The 25,490-nt window shown below is 36.5% G+C and overlaps 1 protein-coding gene across 1 annotated transcript in view; it reads right to left on the bottom strand.

Moving 5' to 3' along the window:
- Window positions 1-25,490, bottom strand: part of AVEN (apoptosis and caspase activation inhibitor) — a 191,397-nt gene that overhangs the window by 107,284 nt on the left and 58,623 nt on the right. The window lies entirely within an intron of this gene.

Raw genomic sequence — 25,490 nt, 5'->3', positions numbered from 1 at the left:
CTGGTTTTGCTCCTCTCACTCTGCATCAATTCCTGGAGTCATTCCAGTTCACACAGAATTCCTCCAGTTTATTATTCCTTTGAGCACAATAGTATTCCATCACCAACATATCCACAATTTGTTCAGTCATTCCCCAATTGAAGGGCATCCCCTCATTTTCCAATTTTTGGCCACCACAAAGACTATGACACCACACAGCTATGAATATTCTTGTACAGGTATTTTTCCTTATTATCTCTTTGGGGTACAAACCCAGCAGTGCTATGGTTGGATCAAAGGGCAGACAGTCTTTTAGCGCCCTTTGGGCATATTTCCAAATTGCCCTCCAGAATGGTTGGATCAATTCACAACTCCACCAGCAATGCATTAATGTCCCAACTTTGCCACATCCCCTCCAGCATTCATTACTTTTCTTTGCTGTCAGGTTAGCCAATCTGCTAGGTGTGAGATGATACCTCAAAGTTGTTTTGATTTGCATTTCTCTGGTTATAAGAGATTTAGAACACTTTTTCATGTGCTTTTTAATAGTTTTGATTTCTTTAACTGAAAATGAGTTTCCCACTTCTTAACAAGGAGGAGATGGACTAGAGAGGAAGAATAAGGCATGCATTTTTAGACATCATGAGTAGGTGGAATTGTTTTGTTTAACTATACTAATAACAAGAGGGAGCTCTTCAGCAGGAGAGAATTGGGGGAATAATAATAGTGACATAAGAAAATGAATATGATGAACAAAAAAGAAACCTTTTTATAAAGTACACAGAAAGAAGCAGGAGACTCAAAGAGAAATAAATAAGCAGGACAACCTTGGAACTAAAGTGTTAAATATGAATTTAAAAAGAACAACTAATACAAAATGGTGAATCATGGTTTCATGCACAATTCTCTTTCTGTTCCTAGAGGACAGAAATATGTATACGGAAATGCTCACATCTGTTAATGTTTGTAAAGTTCAAGATTATAATATATATAAAATGCTTAAATGGTTTTTAAACAAGTGGACGTGTGGGTCTTAGTCAAATCATTTGACCTCAGTTTTATCAACTGTAAAACAAAGGTAATGATACTTACTGAAAATAGCATGGTATAACAATCAATTATGGGCAATGGTGTAATGGTAAATATTTAACAACTAGCTCTCCAAAACACAGGACATACTTTTTAAAGTCTAAATTACTAACATTTTCTCTATCACTTTTCAAAATCTATATAAAGAGAAAGATAAAAAACTAAGTCCTGATTTGTAGCATCTGTGGATTTCCAAATTGTAAATACCCTTAAAATTTAAGAGAGAGCAAGAATGAGAGCATTTCAGCACACATTTGGTTATAGGCCACTGTTAGTTGCTAACTAAATGGAAGAATTTCTTAAATAAACTGAGAAGATAACATGATTTTAGGCATTGGATGAAGGAAAATATTGGGACACTAAGAACTTCCAGTAACTGGCTGGACAAACCAATTATGCCCTTTGTGACCCATGCAAAAAAGTAAGCTGACCCCAATGCAAACAAGAAGAAAGCAAAATAAGCAGAGGGAACTTCATCTCTTGAGTCTGCTCTTCATCTTTTTCCTCGTCAATCTTTGAGTTCAGTAAAAGAGGAGGAAGAGAAGTCTTTTACTTCCCTCTTCCTATCAGCAAATGGTGTTCTATAGCAAAAGCACATGTTAGTATCCAATGAAGCATGTAGTACAACTGCAGACTCCAATGGGGCTGGCAGGAATCAAAAGCCCAGCATGTGGAGCTGAGATCCTGTTGAAGAGAAAAGAGTGCAGAGCAAATACTCTGATTGGTCCTTAAGTGTGAGACATAATTGGTTTTTTCCCCAATTGCATAGTTAGCTGACGTAAAAGCTAGGTATTACCATATATGAAAGGCATATATTCGGGCCAGACACAGAGCCAGGAGAGCCAGCAGAGTCAACACAAACTACAAAGAGCCTTATGGAGATATAAAAGAAAACACTGGTGAGGTCCTGTGTCACTGGTAGTATACATTGCTATGGTGTGACTGCACTTAGGAACTTTATGTATATCCATTCATTCTTGTCATTGATGCTTTATGTTTTTGAGACAATGAGCCCAAGGTCGATAGGGAAAATGTTTTGGTGTTACTACTCTTACTATGCCATTACAGTAAAGCTTTCTTCTTTGTCCTGTGTTCTCTGAGTGACAAGTGAGAAAAGTAAATATGCTGGTAGTGGTTCACTGGGTATCACAACTAGCCCTTACTTCATAGGGTAATTGAGAGTCATGTGATGTAATCTAAGTGCTTTGTGAATCTTAAAGCACTAAATACCAGTGATTATTTTGGTTAGGTTCTACCTACTCCAACACAATCATCACATTAACATTTCAAAACATTTTTATTCCAAATTTTATAAAACCAAATAAAGCATTTTTCATATTCAAAGAAAAAGAACACTGTACATAAATTAAATCATAAATCTTTTATATGTTTAGCTTACTTTTCTCCATATCTACATAATAAATCCTGTCCACAAGTGTCCCAGCCCCTCCTCATATCACAGAAGGTATCCATCCAGGAGACTGACATGTTCTTATAAATTAAGTTGTGCATGTTTTCACCTTTCAATTAACTTACTTCAAGTAGCATTCACAGTTTATTCTTCCAGCATTAATTCTGTAGCTGTGTAATATTCCCTTGGTTCTACTCATTCATTATCTTGTGTAGTTCTTTCCAAGTTGTTGTTTTTTTTAGTGTGCTCATTGCTTCTTATGGTGCAGTAGCATTCCATCACAATCATATATCACAATTTGTTTAGCCATTTCCCAAATGATAAGCCTCCCCTCAATTTCCAATTCTTTGCCACAACAAAAAGAGATGCTATAAATATTTTGGAATACAGGGGTTCTTTTCCTTTTTTCCTGATCTCCTTGGGAAATCAACCCAGCAATAATATTGGGTAGACACAGTGTTATAGCTCTCCAGGTATAACTGTAAATTGCTCTACAAAATGTTTGGATCAGTTTACAACTCCACCAACAGTGTAATAGGGTTCCCACTTTTCTACATTCCCTCTAACATTTTTCATTTTGCCTTTTTGTTGTTTTAGCCAATCTGGTGGGTGTGAGGTGATATCTGAGAACTCTTTGGAGTTGTGTTTCTCTAATCAGAGTCAATAGAGTCTACAAAGAGTCTTATGAAGTTATAACCAAAAAAAAAAAAAAACAAAAAACATTGAGGCTATGTGTCACTGGTAATGTAAGTTGCAATGGTTTCATGTATTTTCCTACATGTGTCATTTTTAAATATATATAACTATAGCTTTGATTTATCTGAAAACTATCTTTTCATATCTTTTGGTCATTTATCAACTGGGGATAACTCTTATTCTTATAACTTTGACAAAATTTTCTACATATTTTAGATATGAAATCTTTGAGAAGTTCTCTATAAAAATTTCCCCAAAAATTTCTGCTTTTCTTCTAATCTTGGCAGCATTTGTCTTTATGAAAACTTTTTAATTTAATATTCTCAGCATCATCCATGTTATATTTCACAATGTTCTCCTCTTGTTGACTCATAAATTCCTCTCCTATCCATAAATCTTACAGGTAGTATATTCCTTGTTCTTTTAATTTACTTATGTTATCTATGCCTTGTTTCTGCCAAAGAAATCACTGTTTGGTCAAAATTGCTGGAGCAAAACATTTTCTGAGATCTACTTTGACTATGTCATCCCATTATTCATAGTCCAACCATCCAAGTCAACCTTGAGTCCAAGGATCTCAACACCTACTTTAAAAATAAACGTATAACATTAGAGCCATGAAAGTTCTCCAGCATATAAATTACACATTGGATATTTCTTATACACTACCCCTATAGCAAGCATTCTTTGTTGCATATTTCTGTATCTATCAACTACAAGTTGCCATTCAGAGTCAGAGATAGAAAAATTGTAGCTCCATGGAGTGGGATCATTATAAACACCAAAGAGTTTTTTGAAATATAGACTATACTCAAGCAAATCTCTACAACTCCTTCCCATTTTGTTTCAAGATAATTTCCTTGCTTCTCCTCTTCCCCCTCCCTCAAAATGGAGATTTGATCATGGCACTCCCTTACTCAATAAATTGCCTCTCAAATCAAACCTAACTCCTTTATTTGGCATTTAAAGCCCTTTAAAACCTGATTCCAATATACTTTTCCAACTTTATCAATATCCAAGACTACATATATACTAATGGGTCAGCTAAACTAGATTCATTACTGTTCCTAATAAACAATACCCCATCTCCACTTTCATCCTTTTTTCACTGGCTATTCCTCACATTTAGAATGTACTTTCCCCTCATTTCCATCTCTTACAATCTTTGATATCCTTCAAATTTCAACTCAAGCAATTATCTCCTACATAAAACCTCTTGATTTCTCCAGTTACTAGGATATTTTCCCCAAAATGAACTTGCACTAATTTTAGAAATACACACTTACAATATTATTTCCCTGGCTAGTCTATAAATGGTTTAAGATTGAAAAGTGTACCTAGAATAGTGAGAGACAGAGATTGGGGGGGGGGGGGGGGTGGCGGGGGAGGGGGGAGAGACATAATAAATGCTTCTTGATTGTCAGACTGATTTATGTCCTATACACAGTGGGATTTCTAACAGACATTATAAGTTTAATAAATATTTAAAACTAAAGTCCTCCTATAATTTCTAAGCATTTATCTAAACCACATTGCATGAAGGAACCCATCTCCTATTTACCTCTTCTACAAAACAAACTCTTTTAAGGAACTGTTAAATGTGCACCTCATTCAAAAAGTTTTCTTTGGTTAGCCCATCCATTTTCTATCTATCCAAAAGAGCTCCAAACTCATTCCTAGTCTTCAACTCATTTAATTTCTATATATGTACTGGAATCTGTATGTGTGTGTGCATGTGTCTGTATGTATTTGTGTTTGTGTACAAATATGCATATATACAGATATACACAGATATATATATACACAGATTCATTTTTGCATATATTCACATTATAAATATACATATTTACTATATTCCATTTCTAGTGCATTTTAAGTTCCACGAGGGTAAAGAATATGCTTTAATTATCTTTTAATAATCTACTACAATACTTAGCATTCTGCAGAGGAAGTACTTAAATAAATATTCATGTATATAATTAGAAATCTGTTATCCTAAAAACTACATTCCCTGGGAGCCCACCAACTTCCTGTCATTACATACTTCCTGTAGCCAGGGAATACTAGGCAGTGAGATTGCTCATCCCGGGCCTCTATTTCCTGTCGGCGACTGTGGTGGTAAGCAGGGATTTTGAACAGGCTGATTAGCCATGAGCACATGGTTTTATTTTGTTACATTTTTATTCTTTTACTTCTAATGCTCATTAATAAATCTCTTTAAATATAATATTTGATGCTATCATAATTAATTTTAATTTTTACACATGTTAATTTCACAAGTCTATTTTGATTCCTGTCTACAATTATTGACTAACAAAATCCTCAAGATACAACTTACCTGTAGTGTTAAAATGTGGGGTCAGAGACATACCTATGTGCATGTAGCATTTCCATCCAATGTCTTATAGGACTTTTTCTTTCCAATGTCTTACAAAGGGAAATGATTTTTTAAAATATTCAACAAAATGATCAAAATTTCTCAATGGCTTAAACATTCCTGAGGGTGGAAGGAAGAACGACTGAGACCCAAGAAAAGGATACAATTCCATAATTCAACCAATCAAATTGGAAAGAATTTTCATCACCTTAAGATCTAGAACAATCTGTTCTTTATTAAGTACTCCTATATGATTAATACAATGTCATGTTAGGCACTTAAAAAATACTAATTCACTGAATAATTGCAAGTAATATGTTGAATGCAAATTTGAATGATCCTGAGAAGGAACATAAGGCAGACACCCTTTAAAATGGAAATTTCACTTGAATAGCTTGTGTCAGCAATGAAGCTTGGCAGAAACAAGCTACAGATCAGCATTTCACACTATATACCAAGATAAACTCTAAATGGATAAAAGATGACAAACTAGAGAAATAAAGAAGACATACATATAGAGTTCATAGCCAAACAAGAAATAGGAAGGATCATGGAATATAAATGGATAATTTTTAACATATAAAAAATTTTCACACAAATGAATGCAATTGAAATTAAAAGGAAAATAGGCAACTGAGGTTAAAACTTTACAATAACTTTTTACAATAAAAATTGCATATCAAAGCTATATAATGATATAATTAAAATTTATAAAAGTCAAAGCCATGCACCAATAGATAAATGGTCAAAAGTTATAAACAGGCAATTTTCAAAGGAAAAAAATTCAATATATATTCAATATATCAATAACTACATGAAAAAATGGTCCAAATCAATAATTAAAAAAGTGAATTTAAAGTATATCTGAAATAAAGCCTTATCCATCCTACTGGGAAAGGCAAAATAAGAAAATGTTAACTGCAAGAAAGGCTACAGGAAGATAAACATGTTGATATATATAATGGTCCTCAAACTTATAAATTGGTCCAACTGCTCTGGAAAGCAACTTGAAACTATGCCCAAGAAGTCACTAAATTATGTATACCTTTGACCCACTACTAGGCCTCTGTCACAAAGAGATCAAAGAGGAAAGGGACTGATATAATAAAAATATTTATTGTAAGCTTTTTCTGGTAGTCTAGAACTGGCAAATTAAAGTGGTGCCCACATACTGGGATACAGCTAAACAAATTATGGTATATGAATGTAATGGATTATTATTTTACCATGAGAAATTATGAAATGTATGGTTTCAAAGGAAACTGGAAAGATTTTCATGAAATGATGCAAAGTGAAGTAAATTGAGCTAGGATATGGGAGGGGTGGCACTGGGGAAAATCAGACAATGACAATACTATTAAAAAATTACTCTCAAAACTTAAAATTCTAATCAATGCAATAATAAGTCATGTCCAAATAATTGAAGAAGAAACCTGGTACCCCTTTCCGAGAGGTAATGGAATCAAAATGCAAAATAAGACATTCATTTTGAGGCAAGGCCAATGTGGAAATTTGTTTTGCTGAATTTATATTTTTGTAAGAGTTTTCTTTTTCTTTTAATTATTGTTCAATTGAGGAGGGAGCAATGAAAAAATAATAAATGCAACAAAAATAAAGGGGAAAAGATTTTAAAAGCTCACATCTGAAATTCAAAGTCATCACTGTCAGTGGTAGCAAATACAATAAAATAAATTACAAAATACTGATTAACTAAAATATCCGCCTTGCAAAAACCCAATTGAAGGATGTATAAAACACCATACCTCTAGATCAGGTTTATATGGCTGGAAATAAAATGGGTATATTTTTTAGTAGTGGGTTCTTCTTGTATGGACTAGCTTCAGAAACAAGAGTTTGTCCCAAGGAGGCTAGGTAGATAGCAAATGCTTATATACAGTGACAGAAGATTAATGTCACCTTCAATTAGCAAAATAGATCAGTTTGGTTTTCCTCAGCTGAAAAACTACTCTAGCTTTCAGGACTAAAGGTAAAGGGAATATTTAAGGACAGACAGAAGTAAACACTGAAATATATCTTATAACCTGTTACCTTCACTTTTCAAAAATGACTTTCAAATCAGCTTGAAAAGATAGTGATTAGACCCATAGGTACTTATATAATATACTTTTCAATGGTCTAGTTCAGTAATGGCAAGCCTTTTAGAGACTGGAGCCATTCTCACCTCCCCCCACCTTGCCCCCTGGCCCCACCCTTACCCCAGACAGGGAAGAGAGAAAGTGCTCCCATTGAGCTGCTGGGTGGAGGGGCAGATAAAATCAAAAAATGTCCTCAGTACAGGTGAAGACAGGGAGGGATGTGGCCTGAGTACTCTGCTCCCCTCCAGCTCTGCTGCCTGAGCTGGCATGCCCGCAGAGAATACTCTGTGTGCCATCTTTGGTACTCATGCCATAGATTTGCCATCACTGGTCTAGTTGAACTAGAAAAAGAAAATGCATTGAGGTTCAATTTAGTTAAAATACAACTACCCATTTAGAAAATTTCTACCCATCTAGAAAAAAAGCACCTTATAAAAATGGGAATTGTTTAAATCATTTTTTGCTCCAAAGAAGACAACTTGATTTGGTTTTTAACAATGAAATTTCCTGTAAAAGTAACCAAAGAGCATTTCTAAAGTATTTCTGTGTGCCAATGACCAAGTTAAATCCTTCAGTATAAGATATGATCCCAGACCAAATAGAGCTTAGTATGTAGATAGGGATATATATATATATATATATATTAGTCTCTCGGTGATCGAGAATGACAATTGTCTTTGTGCGTTTTCATCTATGGTGTACCCTCATGTGACTTTGGAGTCCAAAGACTGAGGCGCAGAGTTTGTGGCACAGGGGGCATGGGACTCCAGTTGTTATGGGAGGTGCGGTTGTGGCCTGGTGTCGGCATTCACGCGCAGCAGCAAGACGTCGACGTCGCTCATCTTCAAAGGTGGTGGCGGCATGGTTAATGTGGGTTCGCCAGCTGCTTCTGTCAGAGGCAGCGAGTTCTAGTTGCTTTGGTGTAATGCCAGCCCACTTCAAGTTGGACTTTAGCTGATCCTTGAATCTTTTCTTTGGTCGGCCTTGTTTCCCGAGTCCAGCTGACAGTTCACCATAGAATACCTATCTTGGTATTCACTGTGGGTCCATGCGGATGATGTGTCCAGACCATCGTAGATGGGTTTTGAGGACCATTACTTCGATGCTGGTGGAGTTGGCTCTGTCGAGGACTTCCTGATTGGTGATTCGGTTCTGCCATGGATCCTCATGATTGACTGAAGGGAGCATTGGTGGAATTGCTCCAGCTGTTTCATGTGCTTCCGGTACAGTGTCCATGTCTCACAACCATAAAGGAATGAGCTGAGGACCACTGCGTTATACACTTTGAGCTTCGTCGCAGTGCTTACACCTCTGTGTTGGAGGACTTTGGAGCACAGCCACCCGAGTGCCTGGCTGGCCTTTTGGATCCTGGCATTAATCTCGTGATCTAGGGACCCGTCGTTGGCGATGGTGCCGCCCAGGTACTTGAAAGTGTTGACATTAGAAAGCTGCGTGCTGTCAATTGTAATGCCCGGCTGGTTCGTTGGCCTCCCTGGTGCAGGTTGGAACAGCACCTCTGTTTTGCTGAGGCTGATAGTCAGGCCAAACAGTTTTGTTGCGGTGGAGAACCTGTCCACAATGGTTTGGAGATGATTATCTTGGTCGGCCATGAGAGCACAGTCATCTACAAAGAGAGCTTCCAGAATGAGTCTCTCTGTTGTCTTTGTTTTTGCAGTCAGGAGGCGAAGGTCAAATAGTGAGCCATTCAGTCGGTATTTGATGTAGACACCCAGGTCTAGATCCATCACAGCATGTCATAATACTTGGGTGAAAAATAGGTTGAATAGTACCGGAGCGAGAACACAGCCTTGTTTCACGCCACTGGAGATGTTGAAGCGATCAGAAGTCTCTCCACCAGATAGGACTTCCCCTGTCATGTCAACATGAAAGAGCTGGATCAGTTTGACGAATTTTGCTGGGCAACCGAGCTTGCTGAGGATCACCCACAATGCGTCCCTGTTCACTGTGTCGAACGCCTTTGTCAGGTCTATGAAGACAATGGAGAGACTCAGGTTCTGCTCAAGGCATTTTTCCTGCATTTGCCTCACTGTGAAGACCATGTCGATTGTGCTGCGATCTGGTCGGAAGCCACATTATGATTCAGGCAGGTTCTGCTCTGAAACAGATGACAGGATGCAAGGATCTTTCCGGCAGTGGAAAGTAGTGAGATGCCTCTGTAGTTGTCACAGGCTGCTCGTGAGCCTTTGTTCTTGTATAGGGCTACGATGGAGGCATCTCTGAGTTCTGGGGGCATGTCTTCCTCTTCCCATATGTTGGTCAGTACTATGTAGAATGCCTGGAGAGCCTTTCCATTTAAGGCCTTGTACACCTCAGTTGGAATCCCATCTTTACCGGGTGCCTTGCCTGCACTCATTTGTTTAATGGCTTTTTGGACTTCCTCTATTGAAGGAGGGACATCAAGTTGTTCAATGGAGCGGTTTTGGGGGATCTGGTCAAGGGCGCTTTGGTCAACTGAAGAGGGTCAGTTGAGAAGCTGACTGAAGTGTTCTTTCCACCTGTTGCTGATGCCTTTTTTATCTTTTATGAGAGTGTCACCGTCAGAGGATAGCAAGGGAGTGGTGGTGGGTTTTGATGGCCCATAGACAGTCTTGAGGGCACTGAAAAATTGTTTGTAGTTTTTCATATCAACAAACCGCTGGATTTCTTCTGCCTTTTTTTCCCCACCATCGGTCTTGCATCTTCCTGATCTCACGCTGCGCCGTGGCTTGGAGAGACTTGAATCTGTCCTTTTTAGAAGCAGAGTTTGGGTTATTTTGCCACTCCATAAAGGCTTTGTTCTTCTTGCTCAATAGATCTTCAATAGCAGTGTTGTTCTCATCGAACCAGTCCTGGTGGTTGCGTTGTTTGGGGCCTAGGACTGCCTTTGATGTTTCCTTCACTGCATCTCTGAACTGGTTCCATTTCTCGGTTGAGCTTCCAGTGAGTGGTCCCTTGGCAGACAGTTTGTTGTCCAGGCAGGACTGGAATGTTTGCAAATAAGATGGATCTCTAAGACGACTCACGTTGTAAAATGCGCGAACTGTCTGGGCGCATTTTGGATGGTGAGGTGCAATGCGCATTTGAAGAGTCGCTCTAACTAATCAGTGGTCTGTCCAGCATTCAGCTCCTCTCATGGCTCTGGTGATCTTTACGTCCTAGATGTCTCGCTGGCATACAATGATGTAGTCAATGAGATGCCACTGTTTTGATCGTGTATGATCCATGTTGTTTTATATTTGTTCGCCATTCTGAACACAGTGTTTGTGATGGTGAGTTCGAACTCTGAGCATTTGCTGAGTAGCAGTAGGCCACTGTTGTTCATTTTGCCCACGCCGTGTTTGCCGAGCATTCCTTTCCATCTTTCATGGTCCTGGCCAACGCGGGCATTGAAGTCTCCCAGTAGTATCAGCTTGTCATTTGTGGGCACTGAGTGCAGGACAGCACTCAGGTCAGAGTAGAACTGCTCGATGGTCTCCTCTGTGCTGGTCAGTGTTGGGGCATATGCGCTGATGATTGTAGCATACAGGTCTTTGCTGAGAGGCAAACGGATCTTCATGAGCCTCTCGCTGATGCCCAGAGGCAAGTCTGGCAGCTGTTTGAGCAAACTGGTCTTGATGGCCAGGCCAACACCGTGGATTCTGTCTTCATTTGAGGCTCTACCTTTCCAGAAGAAGGTGTATCCAGTGGTGGGTTCGCTGAGTGATCCCTCTCCTGGTAAGCGTGTTTCTCTTAAGGCTGCGATGTCGATGTTATATCGCACCAGTTCTTTACCGATTAGAGCTGTTCTTCTCCTCAGTTCTTGGGGTATTCTCTCTATCAAGTAATGTCCTGATGTTCCATGCTCCTAGTAGGAGTTTCTTTGTATTTTTTCTTTGATTTCGACCGCTTAAAGGGGATGACCTGCCAGCCACGGTGTGCTGACTGGGTGTTTGTAGGGCAGGCAATGTTTGGGACACCTTTTCTAGTCCCCTCCCTTGATTAGGGTGAGCAGTGCTGTCCTAGAGAAGGCTGCTCAGTCACCCAGGATGCTGCCGAACGTCCCTGCTGCCCACAGGGTCGAGCAACCACTGGTCCGTGGGCCGCCTACGTGCAGGATCGTGACTACAACTGCCAGTGGTCACCTCCACCTGTTGTGTCGTCACTCCCCCATTGCCGCAGGTCTTGAAGAGGGTGAATGGGGTTAGGATAGATGAGTGTGCACAAAGATACTTGTGCATGAAAGAGATTTAAGTGGAAAAGCCAATGCACAGAGACAGTCCCACTCTTTCGGCGTTGGAAGCCTGGGTCCAGTGGCACGAAAAATTGTTACGTCTGGAAACTTCCTCAGCTGCATTGGATGGCTGTGTTGTCCTTTGTGCTCCAACATGCCCTAAGCACTCCACAGTGCTTCACTGTGTCACCCTCTCAACCGTTGAACCTTCTTATTGGTTTCTTCCATCTGTTCAGCTGAAGCAGTCTTCACATGCTGGGTGAGCAAAGCCCTGGTTCACCATGGGTCAACGATGACCCAATGGCTACCCTCACATGGTTTAGCCGGCCTGTCGAAGCCATTGCCCAGGGTGTGGCCGCTGCCACATGCTAGCAGCTACTGGGAGCCACAAGTGAGAGCTGGGTGTCAGGTGAGGGTCAGAGGCTGGAGAGCTGCCCTAGGGGGGCACAACAAGCCCTCCATACCAGAGATACTACCCCTCCCTGAGCACCCCATACACCCCAGACAGGGATAACTATATTCCAAAATTAACAACATTACCCCAAAACCTTTGTCACAGGCACATTCTTGATATCAATGACTATTTATCCTTGACTCATTACTCAACTGAAACTACTGTCCTCAAAATTACAATGGTCTTTTAACTGCCAAGCCTAATATTTGAGCTTCCTGTAGTATCTTGAACACTGTTGAACACCCTCTCCTAGATAATCTCTCCTCTCTGAGTTTTGTAACAACATTTTCTTTTGGTGCTTTCCACCCACTGTCTGCCCATTCAGTCTTCTTTGAGAAATCATGATTTATGCCATGCCCCATAATTGTTAATATACTCCAGGACTTCTTCCTGGACACTTGTCTTTTCTTTGTATACTCTCTCACTTGGTGACTTCAAAGGCTCCTATGAATTTGATTATCATCTCCATGCAGATGACTCCAGTCCCATATAACAAAAAAATTTGTTGGACCTTTGAAACTAGATGCGTTTCAGGCATTTTAAACTCAACATGTCCAAAACATAACTCATTACCTATTCCTCAAAAAAAAAAATCCCTCTTTCAAAATTTCTTATTTCTGTTGTATATACCAAAATCCTTCGGATTACTCAATGTGTCAACCTTGACTCTTTACTTTCTCTCACATTACATAGCCAGTCAGTTGCCCAACTTATCATTTCTATTTCCATATCTCTCAAAGAAGTCCATTTCATTCCACTCACAACAGGGACCCCTCTGGTTTGGGATCCCATCACCTCTCACCTAAATCATTGCAATAGCCTCCTTATTGGTCTCCTGACCTTAAATGTCTCTCCACTACAATCTGTCATTCACACAGCTGCCAAAGTGATTTTCTAAAAGCACAGTTCTGACCTACTCTCTACTCAATAAATTCCAGTGACTTCCTACCGACTCTCCACATTCAACTATTATTTCATATTTATTCCATATTTTTTTAAAATTAAGTTTTATAATATATAAATTATTAGTACAGTTGTACATGTACAAGCAAATACATATATAGTGGATACATAAACAACAATTTTTAAAGATACGATTACGAGATCAAAAAAGGTTGGAAACTACTGATCTGGAGCAATAAGAAGTTAAATGACCTGTCCAAGGTCACAACATAAGTATGTCAGAAATAGGAACTGAGCACAGGCCTATCAACTAGTCTCTTGGCTGAGGTTGCTGAACAAGTAGTGATATTTAACCATAGTTGTTCTGGAACTGAGATATAGTTCAACATTTATAAAAGTCTGTTAAATTATAAAACTGGATGAAAGTCCTTTAATCTAGTTTTAAAAGACCCATTACAACCAATGAAAATTTAATCACATACTGGAGAATTATATTACAATCTACGTAGAATTGGGATCACTAAAGATCATTATAATAACTGATATATCACTATATAAAGATCATTATAATATGACTGATAGTTATGTATCTCTATCAGTCATCTACTTAAACAAATTTCTTCCCTTTCTACACCACAAATGAATGTTCACCTACTGAAGTAAAAGCAACAAATCAAATAACTCCACATATTATAAAAATGCATTGTTATTTTATTCCTTCCTAAACCTAACCATCAGAATTATGCACCTTTTTAACTGGGTAAAATTGAAGCTCTAAAGGGCACACCTCGGTGGAAAGCAGCTTTGTTTGCTTTAAGACAAGAGTCTTTCCCTTGAGTTAAGTTAGAAATAAATCCAAATAGCCTCATATCTTGAAAAGGCATTGCAGAAAGCGAAAAGTGTTGTTTTTAATATGGAGGTAAGAAAGTTAACTCTTAATGGGAAAGAAATTATATTGACAGAAAGCAAGGCCATAGAAACTAATATTGTAATGAAATCAGGCAAGCTCCAAATCTAAGAACTATTAAGATTAATTAAGAAAACATCAACACTTACAATTCAATGAAATTCAAAGACCCACCAAGAGGGAGGAAAACCATTTTATTTTCTCCAGAAATGACACTGTGAACTCATCAGCTATTTCAAGGACTATATCTCAAAAAGAGAGAATACCTAGGGTTCACAACCCAGAAATCTGAACATTCACTTAGTAAAAAACAATTTTCACTACCCATGAACAGTGAAATCGCATTTTTCTTTACATAAGAAAAATTGGTATATTATTTTACTTGGGAGACAGAAGACTCCTTGTGAAAATTCTTCTAAAACGGATACCCTATGAGCCTAAGAGCAAAAATTAAAATGGCCTCCAACTAGTTTCATTGCTAGATTAAGGAAAAAAAAAACTTTAATGCTCAAAACTCTATATAATCTGTGAATTTTAGGATAAACTCACTAATTTGCATTTTAATTAAAGAACTAAAAGATAACTAAATCAACATGGGAAATATACTGCTTTAAAATAAAATTTTAGAGTTCAGAGGGCCCCTAAAAATCACCTAAACTAAGTTTACAAATGCGAAAACTGAAGTCCAGAGAGATTATAGTTAAGTGATATGCTAAAATAGTGAATTAAAAAACACAGAAAGGATGTAGAACAACACTTACATCTGAATCCCAAATCACTCTTTCTTTGGAGGTTGTCACTGGCTCTCTTAGCCTAACCATCAAGGGGAAGGAGACAAGGAGCAGAGGGCAGGACAGGGGGTTGGAATCTTCATTTTCCTAGGATAAAGGTTGGTCTTTTTAAGAAATATATTTTTAATAGCAACAAGATAAAATGAAATATAGAGCACAAAACTGATGTTGTTAGAGAATGCAAAAATCTTATCCTAAAATATCTATAGTGTCCAGAGATAGCCAGTGTAACTTTCAGTGGGTTAACTGGCCCTTATCCCTACCTAATTTCAATAACTTGACTCTTCAACCTTTCACTAAAGCTATTCATCTTGGTAAAAGTGCATCAAATTTTTTTTAAACCCTTACCACTCTTCCACCTTGGAATCGATTTCAAGGCAGAAGAATGTTAAGGGTTAGGTAATGAGGGTTAAGTGACTTACCCAGGGTCATACAACTAGAAAGTGTCTGAAGACAAATTTGAACACAGGATCTCCTGGGTTCAGAGAGATTCAGATCTCTCTGGGTCTGACTCTCAATCCACTGAGCCACCCAGCTGCATCCTCATCAACTTTTACCCCATGCTGTAATTAGCTTTTAGATCTTCTTACAGCACTAAAAATGTTTTAGTAACCTAGACCAGTTGTATTTGTATGTACTTAAAAACAAAACAAATCTAGGTGCCTTCCCTCCCCTCACATAGCAAAAGCCTCTCATCATCCCTTGCCTGCACTATCACAATGGTTTTCTAAGTGACCTCAATGAGTCATTTCTTTCCCCAACTTCAATTTATCACAAAACTCTATTTGGTGAGTTCCATTAGCTCCCTTTTTCCTCCAAGATCAAATATAAAGTCCTCTGTTTCCCATTTAAAGTTCTTCATAACCAGGTCTCTTCATACCTTCCTACTCTTCCTATCCCTAACTACCTACCTTCCATGAACTCTACAATACTGGCCTTCTTGAAGATTCTTGAAATAACACTTCATTATCTCCCAACTCTGGGCCTTTGCATGGCTGTCCCTCATACTTGGAAAGCTTTGTTCTCGCACCTCTGACTCGTAGTTTCTACAGCTTCTTTCAAAACTTCGCTCAAAGCCCATCTTCTACAAGAGGATTTTCTTGGTCCTCCAACTACTAATTTCCCCTTTCATATTCTCTTCCATTTACTCAGTATATATATATATATATATATATATATATATATATATATATATATATATATATATATATATATATATATATATATATATATATATATATATACTTTATATAAGTAGTTGTGTAAATATTGTCATTAATTAAAATGCCATCATATATTAGAATGAATCCTCCTTGAAGGCAAGAACTAGCTTTGTTTTTTGTTGTTATTTTTTTATTTTACTTTTATAGTGACTTGTGCTTTGTAAAAGCTTGTTGACTAACAAACATAATTAGCTTTTTTCTAGCCCAAAACAGAGAGATAGCGACCCACACTACCTATTCTCTGGTGCCAATAGACAGATATTAATATCTATCTTGCAAATGTATATTTAAATGATTATTTAGTTAAAGTTACAGAAGCCTAGTTGATATACACTTGGTATCATTTCCACTCCTTTATTGGTCTGAATTTCTTCCTCTAATCTCCATCCTCAAAAAGCATGGGTCCATATATGTGGTATTTTATTGGCATCATCTGAAGTTAATTCAAGTTAAATCTTGCTATCTTCCTGTAGTTTAGAATCTAAGGGGAAAAAAAGAAATTAGAAATCTAAGGGGAAAAAAAGGCAATATTTAGATAAATATTACATAACCCAATTCAAAAGGAATTTATAAAGTACCTTCCAGGTATTTTACTGTGTTCTGGAGTTACACAAACAAATTTAACAGTCTCTGCTTTCAAGGAGATTACAATATAGTAGAGGAGATAAAGACACAAATAATTGTAATACAGAGGAAGTGATGTGTTCCATCAGAACTATAAGCAAAGTACTAAGGAAACACAAAAGAAGAAGGTAGGATGGAGAGATGATCAAGAGCATTTGCTGGAGATTAATCTTTTCAAAGGAGATAAAAGAAAGATATTTTAAACAAAGGGAACAGTTTGGGAAAAAAAGGTGGCCATATACCCTTTAACAAATAAAAATTACAAATCTTTTATCCTTCAGAAATTTGTGTAGAAGAAGAAAAATTCATTAGACTGATATGATTTTTATGTCACTTGTGTGACTATGTAGATGAATTTTAAACCCCTGAAAATTGCAGCTTATAATGGAACCACTGAAACAACCTTAACTACAGCAGCAAATGCTCTACCATAATCAAGTTGTTATGGCAACTAGGATACTTAGGCCAAAGAGACGATGATGACAATGTGTGTGTGTGTGTGTGTGCACAACCTTCTTCCCACTCCCATTAGAAATATTACCAAAATGTCATAACCTAAGAACTATCCTCATCTTCCTAGGGCACAATGACTTGTCAATCCTTTCTATAGATAAAAATGAATCAAGTAGAATTGTTAAATTGATCAATAAAACTATAAAATAGCACAAAACCAAAGTAAATTAAGTCAAAGGTGCTACTGTTTTTAAATCATATTTACATACTTCCTTTTAACATAGCAGAAATGTTATGACCTTTATAAAATAATTTTCTCTCATTACTTAACATTTTATATTTTTCTTAATACTAAGAGGTACTATAAGATGATTTAGTGGAAGGTCACTCAAAAGTCATTTATTAAGTACTTCATATGTACCAAGCACTGGGTATACAAAGAAAAGCAAAAATACTCCTTACTTCCTGGGAGCTAACATTCTCATGGGTGAGACAACATACAAACAACTAAGTACTGACAAGATATGTACAAGGTAAATTGAAGGTAATCTTAAAGGGAAGGTACTTGTAATGGAAAGAGAGCTGATTTGAGTTCTAGTCCCAGTTCTGCAACTAACCAGCCATATAACTACATAAATAATTTATCCTATCTAAGCAACCTAGTTTTATTAAAAATGAAGAGATTCAACTTACTAGGTTATTTCTAAGGTCACCTCTATCACTGTAATTCTCTAATCAATGATGTCAATGAATAACAAAAAAGAAATTCAAAGTGGCAATTATCTTACATGTAATATAAATTCTGAAAACATCTTAAAATAACATTTTAATCACTGTAATTTAATACTATAAAATTTTCTTTTTGATTTCCCAAGTGTTTAAGAACAAAAAAAATTATCCTTATGATATCCTGAATTACTATTACTAACAGACTTGAAATTCTGGAAAGCCAGAGATTCCATCTTATTCACTTTTGTTATTCTCCACAGAATCTAGCACAGTACCTTTTAAATGGTAAGTATACTAAAAATGGTTAAAAGGATGACTGAGAATGAATCAATCAGATATATATTCCAACTATCCCAGTAATCTGTCTCTGAAAAATGACACCAAGGGATATGAAAAGATCCTTGATGTTAGTAAGGAATACGTGATCAAAATTCTTAGTTTCACTTAACCAAATACCATTTAATAACTGAATACATTCTCTTTTTAAGTCATTTCTATTTTTTCCTATACTACCTCTTACGGTTATTGTGTTCTGTAAATTTCTTGTCTATAGCATGACTATTTGTATTTATCCTAAATTTATATACTTCAATCCAATTCAAGGGTTACCTCTTAGTTCTAAGCATTATAGACAAATTCATATTCACCTTATCTCACAACCTTCCCAATTTCACAGTCTAATGATAACTTATTTCTCAATTTTTATCTTAAAACTGAAGATATATTTTAAATATAGCTCTTCTCATATCCTTCATCATTTTAGTTGCATGTCTCTAAACCTTTTCTAGTTTCAATGAAAAGGCCACATGGTACAGTAGAAAATGTGCTAAATTTGGAGTCAGAGATTCATACTCAATTACCAGCGCTGCTATTTGCTGCCTTTGTGTCCTTAGGCAAGTCACTGAAACTTCCTGGACCTCAATGCCTCAACTATAAAATGAAGGGATTGAACTAGAGAATTTCTGAGATTCCTTCCAGCTTTTAAGATTTCCAGATATTCAACAATTCAATTCAACAAGCATCTAGTAAGTATCTACTATGGGCAAAACACTGCAATAGGGGCTAAGGGCTAAGGATACAAAAAACAGAAATGCAATGGCCAGCCTTCACTGGGCTTATGCTTTACAGAATGATAAAAACAAGAATAAGATAAATACATATAATGTAATTTTGGAGAGAACACTCACTAACTAGGGGGTCCAATAAAGTCTTCTAGTAGGAGATAAAAACTAAATTCAGTAAGTATCAATATGCTATGCATAGAGCTACCAAAAAAAATGAAACAATCTTTACCCTCAAAAAGCAAATGTTCTACTAGAGGAAAATGAAATGTTGCCAGGTAAATGTACAGAATTAATACAAGATAATTTGGAGTAGGGAGAGATTCAAGAAAGACCTATAGGAAATGGACTGTCAATGGTACATTTAAAGTAAACTAGATATTTGATGAGAGAGAAGTGAAAAGAAAGAGAACATTTCAAGCACTGGTGACTATGCAAAGGCAAAGATGTGGGAGATAGAATATCATATTTCTGAAACAGTAAGGAGATCAATTCTGCTAAAAGGTAAAACATATAAGGTGTAATAATGGGAAGACTGATAGGATCCATATGGTAAAAGGCTTTAAATCTCAGAAAGATTGGAACTGAGAGTAGAAAGAAGCCAAGGTATAGAAACAGAGGTAAAAAGCCAGAACCTATGTACATTGTACATTTGTGGACCTCCCACTTTTAAGAAGAGGTGAGAGTTAAGAACATCCTCTCATATCTCAAGCCAAGTTTGTTCTTTGTGATTTTGCAGCATTCACCTTAGATTTTGAGCTTATATGATTATTATTTCCTTTTATGTTAATTTAGTCAATATGTAAATTGGCTCTGCTTACTTCTCTCTGCTATAGTTCATGTAAATCCTTCCATGCTTCTCTGTATTCATCCTATTTATCATTTCTTACAGCACAGTAATATTCTATTATATTTACATACCACAAATCATTACATACCCCAATCAATGGATACGTACTTTGTTTCCAATTCTCTACTTTCATGAAAATGAATTTGTTCAGTCCAATTGAGGGACAACCCCCCACCCTTGTAGTAAGTATTCCAGTAATAAAATATCTGGACAAAGGGTATGGAAATTTAGTCAATTTATTTTCACAATTTCAAAATGACTGTACCAGTTCACAGCTCCACAATGTGTCAGTATGTCTGTCTTCCCATAACTTTTCCAACACTGACTACTTCATTTTTGTCATTTCTGTCAATCTGTAGAGTGTGAGGTGAAACCTTTCTTATTATTAGTGATAGAGAACATTCTTTCATGTGGTTGTTAATAATTTGCAAATCTTTCAAGAACTTTTTGTTCATATCCTTTGACCACTTTTCTCTTGAGGAATGACTTGATCTTACATATAAATTTTCTTTCTAAAGAAGTTTAGGAATGATTAGGAGTAATTTCTTCTATTAAAAAAGGCAACAAGATCTTTGCTCTCATAGCAAGATATTAGTTAATATGATCTAGTAAAACAAAGTATCTGGGTGATTCAAATGTCACTGAAGTTTGGTGGACTATGATACCAGTTCCTTTTTAGAAAACAAGATAGTTTACAAAAATTCTAAAACGACTGCCGAAAATTGCAGTGTTCCTTCCTTCTTCATTTATTTTAACTAAAAAACAACTACATTCACTTAAGGCTTTTTAGTGCCATATCAAAAAGTAGTTGTTAGGGCACAAGAAAACAATAGTTATTAGAGAATAGCACAACAATCACAAAGTCCATGTAGTCAAAATAGATTGTGGAATATAAAGAAATATTTTCTTCATACTGGTGGTAATAATTCACCAAAGAATTATTAAAAGAAGCAATGGCATAGACTGTCAAGAGGTATGACCTGGTCTCTAGTGATTAAAAGTTATGGTGAGCACGTTCCTTGAAAATATTACTTCTGTCATGAATGATTTTTAATCTTTAAAATATTTTTCCATGTTTACATATTTCATTTTCTTTCCCTCCCTTCTACCCTCCCAGATCCAATAACCACTTCCACTGGATTATACAAATTTTATCACTTATACCTACTTCCATATTATTCATTTTTGCAATAAAGTAATCTTTTAAAACCAAAACCCCAAATCATATATCCATATAAACAAATGATGAGTCATTTGTTTTTCTTCTGTGTTTCTACTCCCACAGTTCTTTCTCTCCATGTGGATAGCATTCTTTCTCATAAGTCCCTTGGGTCCATCTTGTATTAGCAAAGTCCATTACATTGGACTGTTCCACAATGTCTCACTTTCTGTTTATAATGTTCTCTTGGTTCTGCTCATTTCATTCTGCATTAGTTCCTGGAGGTTCTTCCAGTTCATATAGAAATCTTCCAGTTCATCATTCCTTACAGAACAGTAGTATTCCATCACCATCATATACCACAATTTGTTCAGCCCAATTGAAAGACACCCCCTCATTTTCCAATTTTTTGCCACCAACAAGAGCACAGCAATGAATATTTTTGTACATACATTTTTCATTATTATCTCTTTAAGGTACAAACCTAGTAGTGGTATTGCTGGATCAATGGGTTTGCATGAACTTTTTAGAGAGCTAAAACCAAAGAAGCTTCAGATTTGATGAATTTATATAGGGAAAGGGATCACCGAGAATGAAGGGGAAGGGGAACTAAAAGAGGTGGGTGTTAAGCCTTACATACCTGAAAGAATTAAAGATGCATATCATAACAGGCACCAAAGGTCAATCTTGAAAATATTTTATTCTCCAAGAATATTTGGCATATCTTACTATCTAAATAAGCAACATACCTAACTTATTGTAGATCCAAGGAAGATGTCAATCACACAAAGCCTTTTACTGAAGAAAAATAATCCTTTAGATAGTCTTCCATCAAGTTGAGCAAAAGCATAATATAAAAGAGTCCATGAACACAAAGTTACTCATAAAATAGTAAAGAAGTCAAGCATTCAGACTTCTGGTTTGGTATTGCTATTAATTGCTAGTGGCAAAATATACCATTATAAACTTAAGTATATTGCTGCTTGGCATGGTAATGACAAGGAGAAATCAATTGTAAGACTCATCTCCAGTTCATTACTTCTCTCCCTACAAAACTCCTCTATGGTGAATCAACTGTACAAAGTTCTTCAAAAAACCTGATCTGACTATTCAAATTTAATTATTTGTAGTTTATAATACAAACAGAAAAGAGAAATAAAGAGGACACACTTTGAGAAGAGGAGAAAGTGGATTTTAAAAAAGTAGTTTTCCAGGGGGCAGCTGGGTAGCTCAGTGGATTGAGAACCAGGCCTAGAGACGGGAGGTCCTAGGTTCAAATCTGGCCTCAGCCACTTCCCAGTTGTGTGACCCTGGGCAAGTCACTTGACCCCCATTGCCTAGCCCTTACCACTCTTCTGCCTTGGAGCCAATACACAGTATTGACTCCAAGATGGAAGGTAAGGGTTTAAAAAAAAAAAGTAGTTTTCCTTTTTAGTTCCCCCTTTTTATCCCCCCCAAATTTTCCCCAAATAAAATTTGATTAAATAAAATAATCAATCACAAAGACTTCACTGGGTATGTAATATCAAATGAGCCACATATGTATACTCTGATAAAGTCATACAAAGGGTAACACACATATTCTCCCAGTCAAGGAACCATGTAGAACATACAGTGGGAAAAGAGTCACAGAATGAACTAAATTTTTGTGCTCATCCAATCCCAAAGTTACACCTGAACACCCCTCCTATAATCCCTCTTTCCTGTTGGTCTATATAGTACTCCTCTCCCCATAAGTGCTCATATATACAATAGCCATGCTATAGTGGAAAAAAATGACAGGAAACATAACAAAGATGATGTGGCTAATGAATAACTATAGAGACAACAGTTTGTTTTTTTCAAATGTACTGACAGGAAATAGGGAATATAGGCTATAGTACTCTAACTTTAGGAATACAAAAGGGACCAGACCTATTATTTCATTTATACCTCTACCATTACAGGCTGGCATCTTCTATATAATGTAGTCTTAGTGGGTTGACTAGACCACTCAAAGATCAAGGAACTTGCCTACTTTCACACATATGGTATAGGCAAAGAAAAGCATCAGTGTCCAATTTCACCTTTTCCCACAATATCATATCACATATATATATATATATATATATATATATACATATACATACACATATGTCTCTGTCTTCAAGATAATTTGGGAGACAAAAGGAGATTCAAACCAGAGAAACCAAAGAATGAACACAAAGAACCAAACAATGTCACTAAAACTTCAGCCATAGAAAAAGCCATTACAGGAGCTAGTCAAATGATTTCCATTTTTAAAGAGGTTTTGACTAAAAATGAATTAAAATATTTAACATGTAAAACAAATATAGATCTTAATAAATATGAAGTAAAATTATGTTATATTAGTCCCTGTATTTTGTGATCAAAAGGGCCCTATCTGATTAGTTTGCATTTAATCTCCAGATGTGTCTTAAGTCACTTCTAGTATACCAAAGTTTTATTTTTTAACAATAATAAAGTAAATGATAGCTATGAACCTAATGCCAATGTCCCCCAGACCAGCTGATCCTCCTCATACATCACTGCCCCAGACAGAAGCAGATCAAAATTGAGCTAAATTCCAATCATAGGAATTTAGCAAAAGCTCCAGGGATTTTCCCCAATAGGCTAAACACTCCAGGTGGGTTAGCATCCACACTCTTGATATGGCATATGAAGTACTAAAGATTCCACATGCAGACTATATCAGGCACTATAATCTACTCCCTAGAATTTAACATATGTGCCAGATAATTGTTTCTCAGTACCTCTTATTTTAACTAATGTGAGGGTGCCAACTTGTAAATATTCAACTGAGATCAAACAAACATAAATCTAATATGCACAACAGCAAGGGTAACTATTGGAGCTTGGTTACCATTACTATTATTATTATTATTATTATTATTAAAATTTCTATAACTCAAATACTCACAATCAACATTAAGAGGCAAACTCCATTTTCAAATCTTCCATGTGAGCAAATCCTACTGACACTGTCCTATCCCAGACAGGAGCAACACTACCAGACAAGACATGTCTATTATCTATATAAATATAACCATGCATAAACACTCATGACTGCAGTGCAGTGAATGCTCAATCATTTTTACACAAATATGAGAAAAAAGAATGCAATTGGCAGGGGTCATTTGCTTTGCTACAATTGCTTTGCTTACTTTTTAAAAATTGATGTTCTTACTGATGGCCCTTCTCAATGACTCCTGTTGCTCCTTTCCCTCCTCCACCCAACCATAGACCTCTTCCATATAACTAAAAAAGTAGTGTCTTCACAAAGTTTCTTAACTCTTGGTGAAACATAGACTTACAGTCTAATTATTGCTTAAAAAATGTTTCCATCTATGTTTGACATGATAACCATTCTATAAGACTCCCCTCAATAATGTAGCATGGAACCAATAGAACACATTTCATCATATTTGACTAGATCAAGAATCAATCCTGCTATGACTTGGAGTAGTATGCTAGTAATACTAGATGTGTGCACCATATACTTTGCATCTCTACAAATGTGACTTCTGGGCTCAAAAGCTTGACATTCTTGAGGGCAGCTGGGTGGCTCAGTGGATTGAGAGTCATGCCCAGAGATGTGAGGTCCTGGGTTCAAATGTGACCTCAGACACATCCTAGCTGGGTAACCCTGGGCAAATCACTTAATCCCCATTGCCTAGCCCTTACCACTCTTCTGACTTGTATGGGTATACATAGCAATGATTCCAAGATGGAAGGTAAGGGTTTAAAAAAAAAAAAAGCTTGACATTCTTGACATTTCATATTATATTTTGTTTTTGCTAAAGATATAAATTAAAAGCATCATGTTTATAAAAACATATATGTAGATATATTATACATTATTGTTTTAAAGCATTTAAAAAACATAATATCAACATTAAAGTATTTGAAAGGCTACCACATGAAAGAAAGATTAAACATAAAGAGCACCACTGGGAGTAATGAATGAAAGATACAAAAGGGTAGATTTAGGTTTGATATAAAGAAAAGTTTCCTAATGATAGGAGGTATTGAAGTCTCCCTCATTTGAGGTCTTTGAGTCACAGCTGAATTAACACTAGTCAGGTATACTGTAGATCAGGAATTCTTATTCAGATATAAGTTGGATAGACTAGATGATCTCTAAAAGTCCCTTCCAGCTCTGAGATTCTATAATTATGAAAACTTAACTAGAATGATAGACAAACAATCATGTGTTCAAGCCTACCTAGAGGATGATCTCCTTTAAGGCTTAGAGAAGAAATTTGTTTCCAAAAGGAAAGAAATAATGTCTTAAGTTCTAGTGAGATGTCACTGAAACTGGTATCAGAGGGAAAATATCAATAATCCACAAAAATTAGTTATCCTTCCAAAACCAAAGTTAGCTATTATTCTCAAAGAAGCAACTTTTTAGCACTCCCAAATCATATTCTTCTATTGTAATTCATGCTAAAAGCATA

Source organism: Monodelphis domestica, chromosome 1 (genome assembly GCF_027887165.1).
Source record: "Monodelphis domestica isolate mMonDom1 chromosome 1, mMonDom1.pri, whole genome shotgun sequence".
Lineage (NCBI taxonomy): Eukaryota > Metazoa > Chordata > Mammalia > Didelphimorphia > Didelphidae > Monodelphis > Monodelphis domestica.
This window is presented reverse-complemented; position numbering and strand designations above follow the sequence as displayed.